Genomic DNA, 18,171 nt, shown 5'->3' with positions numbered 1-18,171 from the left:
AAATGTGGTAAAGTTTCTATTTATTTGTACATTCTTATAAAAATTTCTATTTGCACGCCTACCCATTGAAGAAAAAGGAAGGTATGGGGTGAGGTCGTTTCGGTTGGTTTAAATAGAAGGTATGGGATGGCCGCTGGGTGTCGTGAACGTGTGGTAGAACCGTCTGATATTTTTGAGTGGCCGTAACCGTTTGATTGATGCAACCTCGAGTTGATTGGGATCCAATGGAAACGAGGAATCTCGGATTGCGCGTATAAAGAAATGTAAATCTGGATAATAAAAATTATTCAACATGGATTCCAAAAAATAAATCTGGATTCAAAACGGCATCATATTTTAAGAACTTGGTGTGTGTGTGTGTATATATAAGCTTTATACGACCATGTATCGGATGCTATGTATCCATTGAAGGGGTTGTACGCATGCTACATGATACAAGCACTAAGGATTATTGTGTTGTTAAGTATTAACCATGTAGATGTACCCAGGGGCGGCCCAATATATTTGGAGGCCTAAGGCGAATCAAATGAATGAGACCTCTTTTTTTTTAATAATAATTTTTTTTAATAAATATAAAATACTTAAAAAAATGATATGGGAATGGATAGCTATCAAGTACACTATTTCAACAAAGATACATGAATCTAATAAAGATAGATAAGAAACCTTTTCAATTCAATATAATTCTTAAATGAAAGCACATAAAAGTAATTTCTCTAAAAAAGGAGCCATGAAACTGATTCAATAACTGAGATAATGCTTGGCAATACTGTTTACCATGTCAAGCAAGGGCCGAATAGGAAAGGTCATCCCATGGCACTTCATGGTCAAGGTAAAGAAAATAATTTGTTCAGAAAGGAACCTCTCTATAAGAGAAAGTAGGGGCATTATGGGAAATTCACTCCATCTAATTAATAAAAGTCCCATCCCACCATCTCCCCTTCAAGTGAGTACCCAAGCAGCAGCTGCAACATCACAGCACAGCAGCCATTCAACCCCCTCCCTCCTTTTCTCTTTCTACCACCCAAGAGGGGAGAAGAAACCCAGAGGATAAAATTAAGAGAATCTCCACCCTCCAAGAAGTCCATCTCCAATCCCCCTATCTTTCTTCCCGATGGCCCAGCTGGATCAGGAGGAATGTGAGGGAAGGAAAACCAAGACCAAAACCAAAAAAGAGAAGGGATGAAAGATAAGAGTGGCTTGAGGCGTGTATCAAGCCAACCAAATCCCCTCCCCTCTCTCTCTCTCTCTCCACCCAAAACAAAACTACTGTCCCCAACTTCCCAAATTGCCCCTCTGCAGGTCAGGAAACTCTCCACCTCCCTTTCATTAAGGGGGAAGACTCGTAGCCAGCTCCTGTTCCCGTTTTATATAGGGCCTTTGCTTCCTTTTGGTCACGGTCAGACACGGAAACTTTTCTCTCTCTTCCTCTCTCAATCTCTTTGCTCCCTTCGCCTCCCGGAGGCCTTCCATTGGCCCGAGGCCTCAGGCGACCGCCTCGATCGCCTAAAGCTCGGGCCGGCCCTGAATGTACCAAAAAGAATTCAAAATACAACCATGAAATATTATTCTTCATACAGTTTGTAAAATTGGCCTCGTAGGAGCATGTGAATATGTTATATCACTATAAATTTTTGAAAGGATAATAAATATGTGAAGTAATTTGTATGGTTGTTATGTATCACATGCAATTAGTAATCTTACAATACAATAAAATGACACTTATTTTTTTTGAAGGGGAGACAAATATTTATTAAGGGAAAGAATGTGCAAGAAAATATGAATACCAAGAGACAAAATCAAGAAAAAGAAAAAGAAAAAGACTGAGCTCTCATTGACAAACTATAGTTCGGATAATATTCCACAACTTAGCAATGCTGGGCAACTGTTTTTGAGGGCAAAGCATGGACTATTCATTGTATGGTTTGAGTCCTATCTCGAACACTTCGGTTTCCAGCAGTTCTGGCTATTAAAAATATGAAAGTTTTCTTTCTAACAAGCCCATAAGATAGCCGCTTGAGTAATAATTTTAGATATGTATTTTTTTTCCTTTGTTTATCTGTAGACAAAAGCCTTGAACGTGCTTTAAAGTACCATCGATAGTGGTTTTCCTGACGTATTTTCAGTTGTCAACTGTCCAGATAAACACTGAGGTGGTAGCCCAGTGGGAGCGTGACCTTACTTCTAACCAAGTGGTTTCGAGTTCGAAACGCACGGGTGTCAATTAAATTGTGGAGACCGGATGCTCTCTACTCGGACACGAGGTCTAGAAGGACGTATCGCTCTGCTGGTAGCCTCGGTGGTGCCAGGTGTGACGTACTCATACGTAGTATTCGTGTCGGAGCTCAAAAGGGTAACCGAGCCAGGCCCACTGGTGGGGAGGGTATGAGTAAAACTGGCCGGGGTGCCCAACACACGGTCATTTCTGCCCGCATCGAATATTCTCCTGGTAGGGTGGGGGCCCAGTGGGAGCTGCTATGCGGGGATGGGCTTGTCCTTTCCTCCCTCGTTCCCCTTTTTCCTAGCATAAAAAAAAAAAAAAAACTGTCCAGATAAAAGCCTTGAACTGCATTCCTAAGGTAACAACTTATAGATAGTGGTTTTCATATATGTATACACATACGTGCACCCAGAGAGAGAGAGGGAGAGGGAGAGTTCAAGCCGTCAATCAGATGATATTTGATGTTAAAAAATGAGAGAGCATGTTATCCTAAGCAGGCATTGAATTAGAGGGTGTTGATGTTTGCTAATTTCAAGCCATCAAGAAAGACGGTGCTGCTCGGAATTTATAGGTGCCAGAAACCTGATCCGGTGCAAGTATCAGTGAGAGGAATGCGAAGGTTGCACATCAGCTGTGTATTTTCTTATGTTAGACTTCTACTCGAGAATTTGGGAGGAAACTTCCAGATGATGTCCAATCAGGATTCAAATTTAGATTTTGAATACTTTTTGGATCCCGATATCAAGTAAAAAATTTATTAAAATAAAATATGCAACCCAAGATTTGAACCAATGGTTTGAATGATAACCTTCAACCATTGGGCTACAACATGTGTCCCTATTTTATATGGGTAGTTTAATACACTAATTCACATGTGTTTATGTCATTAAATAATCATTTGATATACATTGTGATATTTTATATATATTTTATATTTTAGTCATTATTTTATAAAAAAAATTTTTCTTCCCTTTGATAAAAATGAAAAACAAAATATACTTTATTTTATTTTTTATGACATTTTCAAATATTTATTATTAAAATATTTAAAATTATTAACTTCCACATATTCCTATATATATATATATATATATATATATATATATATATATATATATATATATAGTTTCCTTACAAGCTCTCTAAGAATGGATAATTCATGATGATTTTTATTGATGCTATAACCACCACAGGAAAAAGAGATTTTAACGACATGTTTTTGCCGACGCTTGCTACAAGCGTCGGCAATGTCCCGCAGAGCGTCAAAAATAGCCGACGCAATATAAGTAGAGTTGACCTAAAACGACGCTTATTAGCGTCGTTGAAAACCAAACCCGCGATATCAAGCCCTCCTCCTCCCTCCTCTGCCTCCTCCTTCTTCTGCCTCCTCCTCCCTCCCCTCCGGCCTTCTTCTGTTGCAAGAAACCGGTTCTTCCTCTCCCTCCGCCCGCACCCATCCCGCCTCCTCTCTCTCTCTCTCTCTCTCTCTCTCTCGCCCTCTCTCGTTTCTTCTTCGCCCCGATTCTTTTCCCTTCCCCCCTCCCGTCGCCTCGATTCTTCTTCATCCTCTCCCTCCGAACCCCGCATCGCCTCCCATAAAAATGACCGACGCCGAGCCCTCCTCCCCCTCCTCCGCCGCCTCCGCCGACTTTTCATGCGCCGCCGTCTGCTCCACCTCCGCCACCGCGGCCGAGGCCAGCCCGCCGCCGTCGTCGGTGTGCTCCGCCTGTGGCGGCCCCACCGCCTCCATCTCCTCTGCCGCCGGCCGCCACTTCCTTGGCTTCGTCGCCGATCTCTCCCACTCTGTCCGCGGCCGCAAGATCTCCGACCCCGTTCCCCCCCTCCCCCAAACCGTCACCTCCCTCCTCTCCCTCCTCCAAGCCTAGAAGGGGCTAGTGCCAGAGCACCACCCCCATTTCATTGGGACCTACTGGGGTGCGGTCAGCACCAATTTCTGTGGTGAGATTGTGGAGTCAGCTGATGCATATGTCTTTGTTGGCCCAATCTTCAACGATTACAGTTTCCGTCTTGGTGAGAGACAAAGGTCTTCTGGTATCTTGGTATCAGGATCTTTAGGAGATGCCCAATTCCCGGTTCCACCGGAGCTGGTTTCTCCGCCCGATCCCCGCGTCCGGCCGACTTCTCCCTTGATTCGAATCCTATTAAGACCAGAGGAGGGGGCACTTCTTCCTTTCTGACCAAGAGAAGGAGAAGCAGAAGAAGAAGGAAGGAAGGATGGGCGAGATAGCGAAGAAGGGATGGGAACAGTACATGCGGCAGATCCAACTCCACCCTTTGCGGACCAAGGTATTTCCTTTCCCTCTGCTACCCCTTCTTTTCCGTCTACTGAGTAATGGTTGCGCTGTGATTCTTTTGCTCTGCCGACAGGCCATCACTGCCGGGGTATTGGCGGGGGTCAGCGATTCCGTGGCGCAGAAGCTCTCGGGCATTCAGAGGCTTCAATTGAGACGACTTCTTCTTAAAGTGGTATACTTTTCTGCTTTTTTTTTTCTTTTTTCATGTTAATTTGTAGGTAGTGAGCCTCAGTTTGCCAGAAGCTTGTGAGATTGAATTTGTTCTGCTTTTTTCTTTCGACTTTTAATCTTCTCTATCTCCCTCACTCTTTGAGCAGAACATGTTGAGTGGAGATACGGCGGTTATCTCAGAGACTGGTGACTCTTGGTTCAACTGCCAAAAGCTTAGATTGCCGAAGAATTGTGGGTAAGTAATCTTCTTGTAAGTTCTATGTCAAATTGTTGAATATGATTTGATCTTCTAATTCTAGAACCTTTAGCTGCCTCTTGTGCTCATACTATAACATTATGCATATATGAGTTCCAGATGCAGTATGGGTCTATTGGATGGTCAGTTGGTGCCACTCTTGGATATGCGCAAGCTGCCAAGGATAAACGTGTAATTGCTTGCATAGGAGATGGGAGCTTCCAGGTATATTTAATGCACCGAGTTAGTGTTTCCAGTTTGGTTAGGATGAGATGGGAGCTTCTGTTTTCTATGTTTACCCACCATTTAATAACTCTTCTGCATCATTGCTCAACTGTTCTTTCTTCTTCCTTTAGGTGACGGCGCAGGATATTTCCACAATGATCCGTTGTGGGCACTGAAGCATTATATTTCTCATCAATAATGGTGGCTACACCATTGAAGTAGAGATCCATGATGGCCCTTACAATGTGATCAAGAACTGGAATTATACTGGATTGGTTGATGCTATTTACAATGGCGAAGGCAGATGTTGGACTTCCAAGGTGAGCATACGAAGCCAATCCTGTTCGATGGCTGGAATTACTCAAGTATTTCTATAAAATCCTACGACCCTCATCGAGCAGTTTGTTTATACATCAAATTTTGCATTGAACTGCTGCAGGTGCGCACAGAGGAAGAATTGGAAGATGCCATTACGAAGGCCACTGAGGAGCAGAAAGACAGCTTGTGCTTTATTGAGGTCATGGTGCATAAAGATGATACAAGCAAGGAGCTCCTGGAGTGGGGATCAAGAGTCTCGGCAGCCAACAGTCGCCCTCCAAATCCACAATAGCCTGTTGAGTTCGCCACAAAAATCTGGTTACATGTAATCGCTGCTAGGGAAAAGAATGTCTGTGTCAGAATTCGAAAAGGCAGGGGTTCACTCGATGAGAGGGAAACTGCTTATGCCCCTTTTGTTCCTCAAGCAGTTCTTCCTTCGAGGTACTGATTTACTCACTCAGCTCTTATTAGGTCTCAAGAAGTCGTGAATAATGATTGTCAGTCATGTATGTTTGTCTTTTTTTTTTTTTTTGGTTGTGCAAAGCTATTTAACATAAATTTGATGTATTCTCATGAATTTTCACTGGTAAATAGTAGTTTTCATAGTAATTGGTGTATTTTCAATGCTGCATTTCTGCATATTACAGTATCAATACATGATACATTGCGATCTTTGTGCCCTGCTGATCATCTGATTGCTGTAGCCTGGTTATTTTTGTGCAGCTATACTGCTAGAGAGAGAGATGTTAGTGCTGATAAAACATCTGAACAGCGTGCTCTGCTTGTGGAATCTAGAAGGTGAGAAGTCTTTCTATTTTAATCCTTTGATGCATAATGATTATATAGTTGAGTCCGTTTGTGAAATTGCCATGCTTGGCACAAAAGACTGTAGTACTGATATTTAAACACTTCTAGATGCTGTGCCAGGTATTATCTTTTTGACAAGATTCTCTTTAAGTTAATTGTTCATATCAATCATTATATAATTCATTTTACTATATTTAGCTTCTAATTAGATGAAGAGTTAGGTCTCTCAACTACATTTAATATTTATTAAATGGATTTTAATTCTTTCTGCTGATCCTGAAAAGTTGGGTTAGGTCTTGTATGGCTATGAATGCTCCATCTTTTTGACCCCTGTTCCTACTCCCCTTTTCATTTCCATTATTTCTTTGTGCCACTGAGTTATATTTCTGGTTTCATAAAAATATACTAATTGGACCTGGCTAGTATCATATTTTTAATGGTAATCAAACCCATGAAATCATCAATATAGTCCATATACTACATCTTAGCTGGAATGGCCATGAGATCCGTGTTCTTGGAGTATAGTTTTTATTTCAGTTCTGTTTGTTTGCTTAGAATATGAATATATATATATATATTGTGGGAATTGGTGTTTGTTCCTGGTTAGTAATTGTCACTTCATCTATTCACCGACGTGTGGAGCCACCAGAAACAGGTTGTAGATCTGAGACTCGGAAGAGCCGTGTGGCAGCAGTTTCTTCGGAGCTTATCTGTCCTCTCACTTGCAGCCCATTCCCTTCTGGCATCCCCTCCTGCACCTGCGACGATGACCCATGCCCAACACTCGAACCTGAAGGAGAAACTCAAGCACAATCCCCTTGTCACTCACAGAGCGCACCAAACGAGCTGGACAAAATGGAAGAGCAGAGATTTGATAGAGCGAGCTGCTCAGGTATCTTCTGGAATAGAAGAAGCTGCCATAGAGAACACCAATGCAATTCAGAGATAAATGCTTGGTTTGGCTTTTGCTTGTGAATTATCCAGTTCATAGAATCGCAATGAGAGAGATGACTGGCTATTGTTTTTTTAGTGGCTTGCCCCATTATACATCTTCTGTGCTTCACTATGTATATGTTATTTGCTTTCTCTTGGTATTTCAGTAGTCAGTTGCAGCCACCAAATCTTTCAGGTAATTTGAAGGTTAGGATTGATGGTCTTGTAGTTTGTTGTAAATTATTGTATCAGGTCCAATGCTTATATGTTATAAGCTTTCCTTAGCGTCGGGAAATCCTTGTTTTTGCCGACGCTTTCTCTTAGCGTCGGCAAAAACTTTTGCCACTCTAGTATCGCCAACACTTTTGCGACGCTTCTGTTTGCGTTGCGGGAACTTTAGCCGACGCTTAAGCGTCGGTAAAGATTATAAAAAGCGCCGGGAAAGATGAGTTTTCTTGTAGTGAACTAAAGCATAATAATAATATTTGATGCAAAAATTACTAACATTTTTATTTTAAATAAGTTTTGATTTTTAATATTTTAATACAAATCTATTTACACCAGTAACTCATCGGTCTTCATGCAGATTCAATACTCACGCCTTAGATCTTTAGTTACCTGTATGTCGTGTGCGATCTATATAATAAATTCTATTCTTGTTCTTTATTATTATATAGTCGGTATTGTTTCATCACGTATGCTAAAAGTTTGATTTATATCCAAATAATATCCAACTTATATCTATAATAGGATAGAAAAAATATGAATATAATATTCGGTTTATATATGTATCTATTCAGAACAAACATGGATATACTTAACATCTCACTTGTATCCATATATATTTAAAAATATTTGTATCCATTTAATATCTGTATCCATATTTATTTTCTTAAAAAATATGAATACTGTTGCTGGAAATTGGACCCGAGGGTGACCACTGGCTGAGGGGGAGGAGCTCCGGCGGGTGGCGCGTCGGCGGGTGGCGCGTCAACGGGCTGCGTCTTCCGGGGGACCTACAAGAAGCCGGTGGCCGGGGTTTCCGGCGCCGGCCTTCCGATGCTTAAGTCAGAGGGGGGCTATTGTGGAGAAGGAGAGAGATTGCATGTAGGAGTCAAAGAGTCAGAATCCCCTTCAAGAGGAAGAAGTTTTCCTTTTATAGAAGGGATACAGGGTTACATGTGATGTGACGGGACGAATTAACGAGTTACCGTTATGATTGGGCGTGATCGTGTGAATTAATGAGTTGCCGTGGATGACTGGACGGAGTTGAATGAGTCAACTGGTTGCCGTGGATGGCCGGAGATTTTGAGTAAGCTGAGGGTCCGTGGAGATCGTGCGCATTTAATTGTCGACAGTCGCCCAGGCGGAGATCGCGAGATTAGATCTGGGAGAGGAGGAGAGGTCTGCCTCATTCTTTGACTGGGTTTTCCTTGGACTTGAGGTCGATCAAAGCCGCAAGGCTGTGCGCTCTCAGGTCGGACGCGCTGGGAGCGCTGGGGACCTTGAGGTCGGGCGCCTTGAGGGTTGCTGTTGCCGCGCCCGTCATCACGTGCCGGCGATGGATCTACGTGCTTCGGGGCAATCCATTTTTCCCCCAACAAATATATATATAAATATATTAATATCCGATCTATTTTCAGCCTTAGACCGAATACAATCGGCTCCATTAAGCCATCGGGTTTGTGATATAAATCATGTTCTTTAAAAAATATTTCACGTATTATTATGGGCCCTAGCTGAATCTTGCATCAACCCAAACGACCTGCATCCAAATGTTAACTGGGAAAACAAACGTTCAGACATTCAATAATCCCACAAAGAAGCTTAGTCAAAAAAAAAAAAAAAAACAAAAAAAAAAATAATCTAAGTGGTGGAACTAAGGCTCAGGTTGAAAGACATTGCTGCAAAACTATCCCAGAAATATTTCATGTGAGAGCCCAGTTCATTAACCGGCCCGCATACAGCTAGACCAGTGGGCCAGGCCTATTGGCCGTTGCGGCCTCTAACTCTTCGGAGGCTATAAAAGCTTCGAACGTCCTTCCTCAGCGATAGGATTTTCTGAACCCACGTTGATGTCGCCGGAGAGGAGCGTCGCAGTTCATCCCCGAAGCCAGGTAAGCCCCTGACCACCTCGTTTTCTTTCCTGCATTTCCTCCTCCCGATCCACATGGGAGGATAGATCAATTACAAAAAAAAAAAGAAAGAAAAGAAAAGAAAAGAAGAAGAAGAAGAAGAAGAGGAAGGGAAGGGGAAGGGGAAGGGCTTTACCTGTGGTCTTCGACGGCAGATCCATCGCGGGAAGCGGTCGCAGGCTCAGCCACAGCCGTCCTGCGGGCGCTGCTGGCCGGTCGCGGGCGTCGTCGGCTTCGGCCGATCACCTCCCAAGCGATCCGGCATGGAGGTCTTCCCCCTTTGCTTCGCGGGAAAAGAGGGGAGATCTAATGAATCGTGAAAGGAAAAGAAGAGAAGAAGAAAAAGGGAAGAAGGAGAAGGCCAACCGCCGCGGCTTTTCTTCTTCTCCCGTGCGCGTCTCCTCCGCGGGAAGAAGGAGAGGGTCGATCGCCATGGACGCCGCCGGCCATGGTTCAGCTCCTGCAGACCTCGCCCTCCTCCCTTCGTGGGAGAAGAATGGAGAAGAGAGGAAGGAGGAGTCGGGAGAAGAGAAGAGGAGGAGAAGAAAAAGAAAGAAGAAAGCAAGGGAGAAGCTTCGGGAAGAAACAGGAAGAGAAGAAAAGAAAAAGGAAAGAAAAAGAAAAAGAAGGAAAAAGGAAAGAAAAAGAAAAGAAAAGAAAAGAAAATAGAAAAAAAAAGAGAAAGGAAATAAAAAAGAAAAGAAAAGAAAAGAAATAAAATAATAATAATAAATAAATAAAAATATAATAAAATAAAATAAAATAAATAGTAAAGTTGAGAATAGCAAATAATTGATTTTATATGATATTAATAGGTACAGTGGAGTTGCCCAACTGTACTTAGGGATTCGTGAGCGAATCAATGTAAGTAACCTTGGCACTGATCTTAAAGTTTTTTAAATTACTGTTTATATACAATTATGAAAATGTATTGATTATGATATATTTTTCTCAAAAATTACGATCAAGTATATGATTGCATGCGATTCATGAATTTGATTAAAGAGCATTCTTCATGAATATTTGATGGTGTATGAGTTATGAAATTATGATTATGTTAGACTACATAAAAAATGATATTTGAGACATGTTTATGCATTTTAAATTATATGATGCCATTTATCATTTTCCAACCTATTTATGATGATTATGATTTATGAAAGAAAAAGAATATGATTTATGAACTCTCAGATAGCTATGACCACCTCTAGAAATAGAGGCCAGTCGACACCCTGGAGCTAGCATCCAAAGAATAACAGGCCCTCTGCCAACGGGTTAAAGTTGGTAACGAATAACAGAATTAGTCGACTAAGATTAACAGGCCCTGTCACGGGATTATAGTGACCATAGCAGCACATCCGTCTGAGAGTATGTTTTATAAAGTATGGATAAATGGCAATATTTCTATATGACTTGCATTATCATGGTTATGAACTTTCATGGATGGATCATGCATTGCTTTATGACCTGATTTGTGTATATCATCTATAAAATGTTTTATTTTACTACAACTGTTGGCTTTTTAATCACTGCATTGGCATAATTGTACTTGATCCAATAAGATAGTACCTGGTTACTTACTGAGCTGTGTAGCTCATATCTTTTCATCTATTTTTTTTTCTACAGATAAATAAGACTACTAGGAGCAGGGAGCTTGGTGTTATTCAGGGTTGGGGTAACTGAAAATATTATGTAATAATTAAATTTTAGAAGCTCTGTACTGTTCCAACTTCATGAACAATCTTATGACATTAGTAAATAAAACTATTTATTTTTGGTTATGAAATTTTAAGTGGCTTCGTGTTATTGTGTGCATAAGATTGCAATAGCACGGCCGTGTCATGATCCGGATTTGGGGCGTGACATTTCACACCCTTTATTCAGATACAACACAATTTATGCTGCTGGCAGAGAGCAAAATCAGTTCAACGCAATAATATCAAGGTCATATGGGGTGTATGGGATCGAGTTTGCCACATGGCGTGACACCCCAGATAATATTGATAAAGACATCTTCTGAACTCTACATCTCATGACACACAAAATACATTTTGATATGCAATACATCGCAACTTCAGAAAGAACATCTAAAATTTATTAAAGTTGTCACAAGATTTTCAGTGCAGGAAGTGCAAAGAAAACACTATAATGAGAAGAACCATCTTACGAATTCCATGGAGCTTGGTGGGAGACCAGCAGAAGCCAATGTGTTGGGATCACTGGGCACAAGAATGAATCTTTCCGGCTTACTAATTAATAGTTATTCTCATTCAGGCATTTCACCAAACACATTACAAGCATAAATTGATAAGCACAAAGAGACAAGATTTACGTGGTTCGGCAGCAAGTGCCTACATCCACGGGGAGGAGGAGCAATCCACTATGTCAATTGTCCCAATAGGGTACAAACAAAGCTACATAAAAGTCCAAAATATGGACTGCCAAATGATCACAAGAGGATGCAACAATAAACCAATTATAAGGCAAAATAACCGATTGGACCAACCCTTCTGCAGCCACAATGATAGATCAAAAGTGTAGTATGCAAAGCAACCTTTCTACGGCTCCAATGGTAGATCAAAGGAATATCAAAAATCTTACCTTCCCTTCTTTCTTATACTGTGAACAACAAGAACAAATGGCTCACGGAAACAAGAAGCCACAGAGAGGAGTCACGGCAGAAGAAAGAGAGTCCCCAGCGAGCGGAAGAAGACGCCTTTTGAAGCCGAAACACCGAGAGAGAGAGAGAGAGAGAGAGCATGGGGCGGCGATCGGGGGTCCTTCCTTAAAACCCTAGAAAGAGTTTTGCGGCCTTATAAAAGAAACCGAGGAGCCTGGGTCCCAAAGAACCCAAAAAACCTTAAAAGGGCCCAGCTGAAAGCCACGTGAAAGAAATAACTTATTATGCCCTTTTTGCAAAAAAGTCCTTTTCAAATAGGAATTTGGAGCAAAGTTCAAAAAACTAATCAACAATCCTCCTCCTTGCGATAAATCATGTACCTAGTATCAGATATGAATTGATAAAACAAAACTTCCTCCTCACCACAAGCCCCGAAGGGCATTAACAGGTGCTCACACCAATCAAGTTCAGGAAAGTCCTGAACTTAACTGCTGTGATTGGTTTAGTGAGCATATCAGCCGGATTATGAGCAGTGTAAATTTTCTGAAGCCGGACATCACTATTCTCCACCAAGTCTCTGATGAAGTGATACCTGACATCTACATGCTTAGTGCGTTCGTGATACATCTGGTCTCTGGCAAGATGCAAAGCACTCCGACTGTCACAATGAATATCCAAACGGTCCTGCTCGAGACCCAAATCCTGTACCAACCCTCTTAGCCAAATAGCTTCCTTTGCTGCCTCTGTCAACGCCATATACTCTGCTTCTGTAGTAGACAAAATAACTGTAGGCTGCAAAGTAGCCTTCCAACTGACTGCACAACCAGAGAGAGTAAATACATATCCGGTTAATGACCTCCTTCTATCCAAATCACTAACATAATCTGAATCAGAAAATTCTGTAACAGTGCAATTACTATGTACGGAGAATACCAATCCTAAATTAGAAGTGCTTTTCAGATATCTAAGTATCCATTTCACAGAGCCTTTCCAGGCTTATCCATGTATCTGCTTACTACGCTTACTACCTGTGAAATATCAGGTCGAGTGCAGACGATTGCATACATGATGCTGCCTACTGCACTTGCATATGGCACTCTGGACATATATCTCTCCTCATCCTCAGTCTGGGGAAAGAGTCTGTGATGCCGAACCAAATTTAAAATGGAAGCAGAAGAAGAAGGGGAAGAGAAGGAGGAAGAAGAAGAGAAGAAGGAGAAGGGAGGAGGAGAAAGGAGAGGAAAACGTGGAGGAAGGAAATTCTTAATTCTTCATTAAACCCTAATCATAAAAATAGTTCCCTATATATAGGGCCCAAATACACAATTTGCATAAACCCCCTTACACAGAAATAAATCCTAATAAACCCACAAATAACACAAATAAACCACAAATAAGCCCTAAAATGCAAATAAGCCCAGAAATAAAATAAACCACAAATAAACCCTAGAATGCAAATAAGCCCAGAAATAAAATAATAAAATAAATATGCAAATAAACGGGTCTGACTCAATCCGGGGGCTCAGGATCATCTGGATGAAGGGCTCTGATGTCCCCATCAACTCCTCCCGGGTGAGAAAAACTCGACCCCGTCGAGTACAGGTCTGGCCGGCTGTCGTACTCTCCAGAAGATCGGGGTCAAGGCGCTGCAACTGTGCTCTGGAAATCCACGTCACATCAGACTTTGGTCGACCTTTCCACCAAACAAGGTAACGTTGGTAACCACCGTTCCTGGTTGAAATAACCTGCTCATCCAATATATGTTCTATTTGTTCTCTGCGTGCATGAACTTTGGAAAGTGGTGGCTCAACAGCAGGTAATTGGTCAGGGTGTCCAACATGGGCAGGTATATCAATAAAGGGGTCAGAAGGCATGAATATTATCTTTTTGTATGGGACCAAATCTTCAATATTAAATGTCGCACTAATCCCATAGTCATCAGGAAGATCCACAACATATGCATTCGAACTGATTTTCTTTAAGATTTTGAACGGTTCTGCACTACAAGTTTGCAATTTCTTAAACGTATCTGAAGAAAATCGTTCAAGCCTAATTCTTATCATGACGTAATCTTTTTCACTTAACTCTTTATAACGTCTATGTAAATCAGCAAGAAATTTATATTTTAAGTTATTAAAATGACTACAATTGCTGATTTCTTGATGCAATGAATGTGGATGTGAAGCAATTGATTGTGCAGACTCAAAGACTCTATACTGATGAGACATGAAAAACAGGTCTATGGGTTGCCTAGGTTTATAATCATGCACCACTTCGAATGGATTTATGCCTATGGACTTATGAACCGAACTATTATATGCAAACTCAACTGTCGGTAAAATTAAATCCCAAGTCCTAGCATATGCATTTGGGTTGAGCCTATGATGTGGAAGGTTGGGCAAAAATACTCCGGAAACTAGATCAATTGCGTGTTGGATATCACGCATTGGAGAAAGTGCATCCGGAAGATCATCAGGGACTACATCATTAAGCTCCTCTAGAAGGGAAACTACTATAGGGGAATGTTCAAGATTGGACTCCACATGGGTATCTTTAGCTACAAGTGCCAATTCAGGTGACTGACTCTCAATATCTGTCACTATCTCTTCCACAGTAGTGATGTGAAATGACTTGGTTGTACTTAGATCAATAATCTCCCTTTGGAAATCATTTTGGACAAAATCTAATTCTATAGGTTCGTCTTCAAAGTCTTCTTCATAGTCTTCTATATTTGGTTCATAGACTTCTTCGACATATTCGACCTCTTGGCTCCTAGCTTCTGGTTCAGTACTCAGGTAGGTCCTAATGAAACATTGGGATGCTATGTGGTCGAATTGTTGACATCTTGAGCATTGGGTTTGGTGCCCAAGAACACGGGGAAGGATTACAGGTGGTGCAACCAAACCGATTTTAGGTTGGGCTGCAACAGGGATTGGCGGTGTAGGGGTCCTAGAATTTTGCATGAGCTCACGGATCTCTTGTGTGAATTCCTTGTATCCAGCCCGCATGGCAACGATCTGTTCCTTGATAGACCTCAAAATGTCGGAATTCATGGTAGTTACAGGGGTTTTAGGTTGACTGAAATAGTACTCCATATCACTACAGGTTGACATACAATGATGACACTAGGTGATGATGTGAAATGCAGTGTCACTAATGAAACCCTAATACTATGATGTAGGACCAAATTTGATGCAGGACAACCTACTAATGCAATCTATTATGATTTCAGAAATCAGCAAGTCTTCACAATAATAACTTAAAATTTAAATGTTGCTGATTTTTACTTCGGTTATTCAGAATTAAGGATTAAGATTATTCAATTTAAGAAATTAGATTGCAATCAAGTAGTACAGTTGTTCTGATCCTAAATCAATCTGATCGAATAATGTTGAGAAACGTCCTGTTACTAGGGTGTGCTAATTTAATGTCAAGATTTAAAGGGTAATAGGACGGGTTCGGAAGTGAAAGGTTCAATGTTCTGAATTATAACAGCAATATAAGTTTTCAAAATGTGGCTATCATGCAAGAGAACTAGAACATAATTAAATGAACAAGCCCAAGAAAAGTGGAAACCTATCACCTGTCGTGAAGTAGTCGACCAAAATTGTGTGCTCGTGGGCTGGGATGACGATCGGTGCGCGGCTGCAGCTGATGGACCCTTCAATTGGCTTCAACTTAGTTCTGATCATAATAATTTGGCGGTCCGTGGGTGGGACTTCGAAGTAGTGGGCGGCTTGAAGGGCGCTGGGCCGCAAGTGGGTTGCTGTGGTGGACTAGTTGGGCCCTGCGGTGCGCGGATGTGGGCGCAGCCCATGGACTGGCGCGGGAGTGGGGAAGGGGAACAGGTAGATGGGAACGATGGGGCTCGGGTGAAGTCCGGAGCTCGGGTGAGGTCTGGCGGTGGCGCAGACGGAGGATGGAGAAGGCGGCGCGGCTCGACGGTGGAGCTCGTTGGGGCTCGGCGGCTGTCGGCTTCGGTCGTCTGCGGTCGGCCGCGGGAAGGGAACGGTCGAAGGAGGTGGCGCACGGCGGGGAGGCCACGGAAAGAGATCGGAGCCTGGCGGCGGTGGCGGCGGCGAAGCGGAGACAGTGCGATGTGGGGGGGGGGGGAAGCTCGGCGGCACGGCGGAGGCGTGCGCAGGCGGTGCGGATCGGCGGGGAGGGCGTCGCCGGGGCTCGGTGGCGGTCGGCGTCGATCGTCTGCGGTCGATCGCGGAAAGGAGGCGCCCGAAGGAGCTGTCGCACGGCGGTGGACGTGGTGGCGCAGCTCGGCGGAGACGCGATGAGGGGCAACCGATCGGGGAAGATGAACAGGTAAGGTTTTCTTTTTTTTTTTTCTTTTTTTTTTTTTTGCACGCACGTGCAGTCACGTGCAAGGATTTTTAAGGCGGCACGTGCGGTCACGTGCGTCTTCTTTTTTTTTTTGTTTTTTTTTTCCTCCGGAACGGATCCGGGCTAGTGGGGCGGGCTAACGGGTCTGAGACTTACCCGTTGCCCCAACCTTCTTCAACCTCCCGACGGATTCGGGAGGGCGTCCCGTACTTCGCGGTGGCGGCAGCGGGGCGGGCTCCGATGGCCATGGCGGAGAGCGGTGATCTCGGCTGCGGCTCCGTGGTTTGCGGCGACGGGCGGCGGCCGGTGGCGCGAGGGGTCTTCTCCGGCCGACTGTGGACCGTGTGGTTGGAACCCTTGGCGGCGTTCCTCTCCCGTATCCGGCCACAGACGGTGGCGGCAGGTCGTGGCCGAAAGGGCTTTCCGTCGGACCAGGGGTGGCGGGTTTCCGTGGGGATATGGATCCTCCGACGGCGGGCTCGGGCCTTCACTGGACAGCGACGGCGGCGAGGACGTCCGACGGTGGCTCGGCGCTGCTGGTGGTGACTGGTGGCGGCGGTGGGCGCAGGTGTGACGACGGGTGGGGTGGACCTGGCGAAGGGATTTAGGGCTTGTTCCTTGTGTGAGAACCGAGAGAGAGGAAGAATGTTGTTGGATCGGGGCTTTGGCAATAGAAGCAAAACCAATCTTGCTCTGATACCAAGTTGATGCCGAACCAAATTTAAAATGGAAGCAGAAGAAGAAGGGGAAGAGAAGGAGGAAGAAGAAGAGAAGAAGGAGAAGGGAGGAGGAGAAAGGAGAGAAAAACGTGGGGGAAGGAAATTCTTAATTCTTCATTAAACCCTAATCATGAAAATAGTTCCCTATATATAGGGCCCAAATACACAATTTGCATAAACCCCCTTACACAGAAATAAATCCTAATAAACCCACAAATAACACAAATAAACCACAAATAAGCCCTAAAATGCAAATAAGCCCAGAAATAAAATAAACCACAAATAAACCCTAGAATGCAAATAAGCTCAGAAATAAAATAATAAAATAAATATGCAAATAAACGGGTCTGACTCAATCCGGGGGCTCAGGATCATCTGGATGAAGGGCTCTGATGTCCCCATCAGTCTGACAGATAATTTGAAATGACTGGCAAAAGGAGTAGTGACTGGCTTGACTATAGACATACCAAATCTATCCAAGACTTTTTTAATATATCCATGCTGAGTAAGAAAAAATCTACCCAACTGCCTGTCACGACTGATCTCCATCCCAAGTATCTTCTTTGCCGGTCCAAGATCCTTCATCTCAAATGTAGTATTGAGCTCATCTTTTAGATTTTGGATGACTGATATGTCCTTGGCTGCTATCATCATATCATCCACATACAACAATAAATAACAAAAGTATCTTCATTTGCCTGCTGCTGCTGTGATTTGATAGTCTGATCAATATTCATAACAATCCTAACTATCTGATCCTGACCCTGATCTCTCCGAGAAGAACTAGGCTGTAACTGCCTTAAAGGAGTGGCTATCTCATGAAATGTCACATCCCTATTGACTAGAAATCCTTGGGATCCAGGCTCTGTGCACCATAGTCTGTAGCCTTTTATCCCATATGCGTATCCAAGAAATACGCACTTCTTAGCCCTGGGGTCCAACTTTCCATCTCTTACATGTGCATAAGCTGGACACCCAAAGACTCTGAGTATTGAATAGTCTGCAGGTCTTCCTGTCCACATCTCTTCCGGAGTTTTCATGCCCAATCTGATACTGGAGATCGGTTTATAATGTAGCAGGCTGTATGTGCGGCCTCTGCCCAAAAATCTCTAGTTAATCCAGAACTGGATAGCATAG

General features: G+C 43.0%; 1 pseudogene; it reads left to right on the top strand.

Moving 5' to 3' along the window:
- Positions 1-4,456: 4,456 nt before the first annotated feature.
- LOC120107293 lies at positions 4,457-7,408 on the top strand (annotated as a pseudogene).
- Positions 7,409-18,171: the final 10,763 nt, after the last annotated feature.

Source organism: Phoenix dactylifera, unplaced genomic scaffold (assembly GCF_009389715.1).
Source record: "Phoenix dactylifera cultivar Barhee BC4 unplaced genomic scaffold, palm_55x_up_171113_PBpolish2nd_filt_p 000819F, whole genome shotgun sequence".
NCBI classification, from domain to species: Eukaryota; Viridiplantae; Streptophyta; class Magnoliopsida; order Arecales; family Arecaceae; genus Phoenix; species Phoenix dactylifera.
Note: the sequence above shows the minus strand (reverse complement) of the source record. Positions and strands in the feature narration are given on the sequence as shown.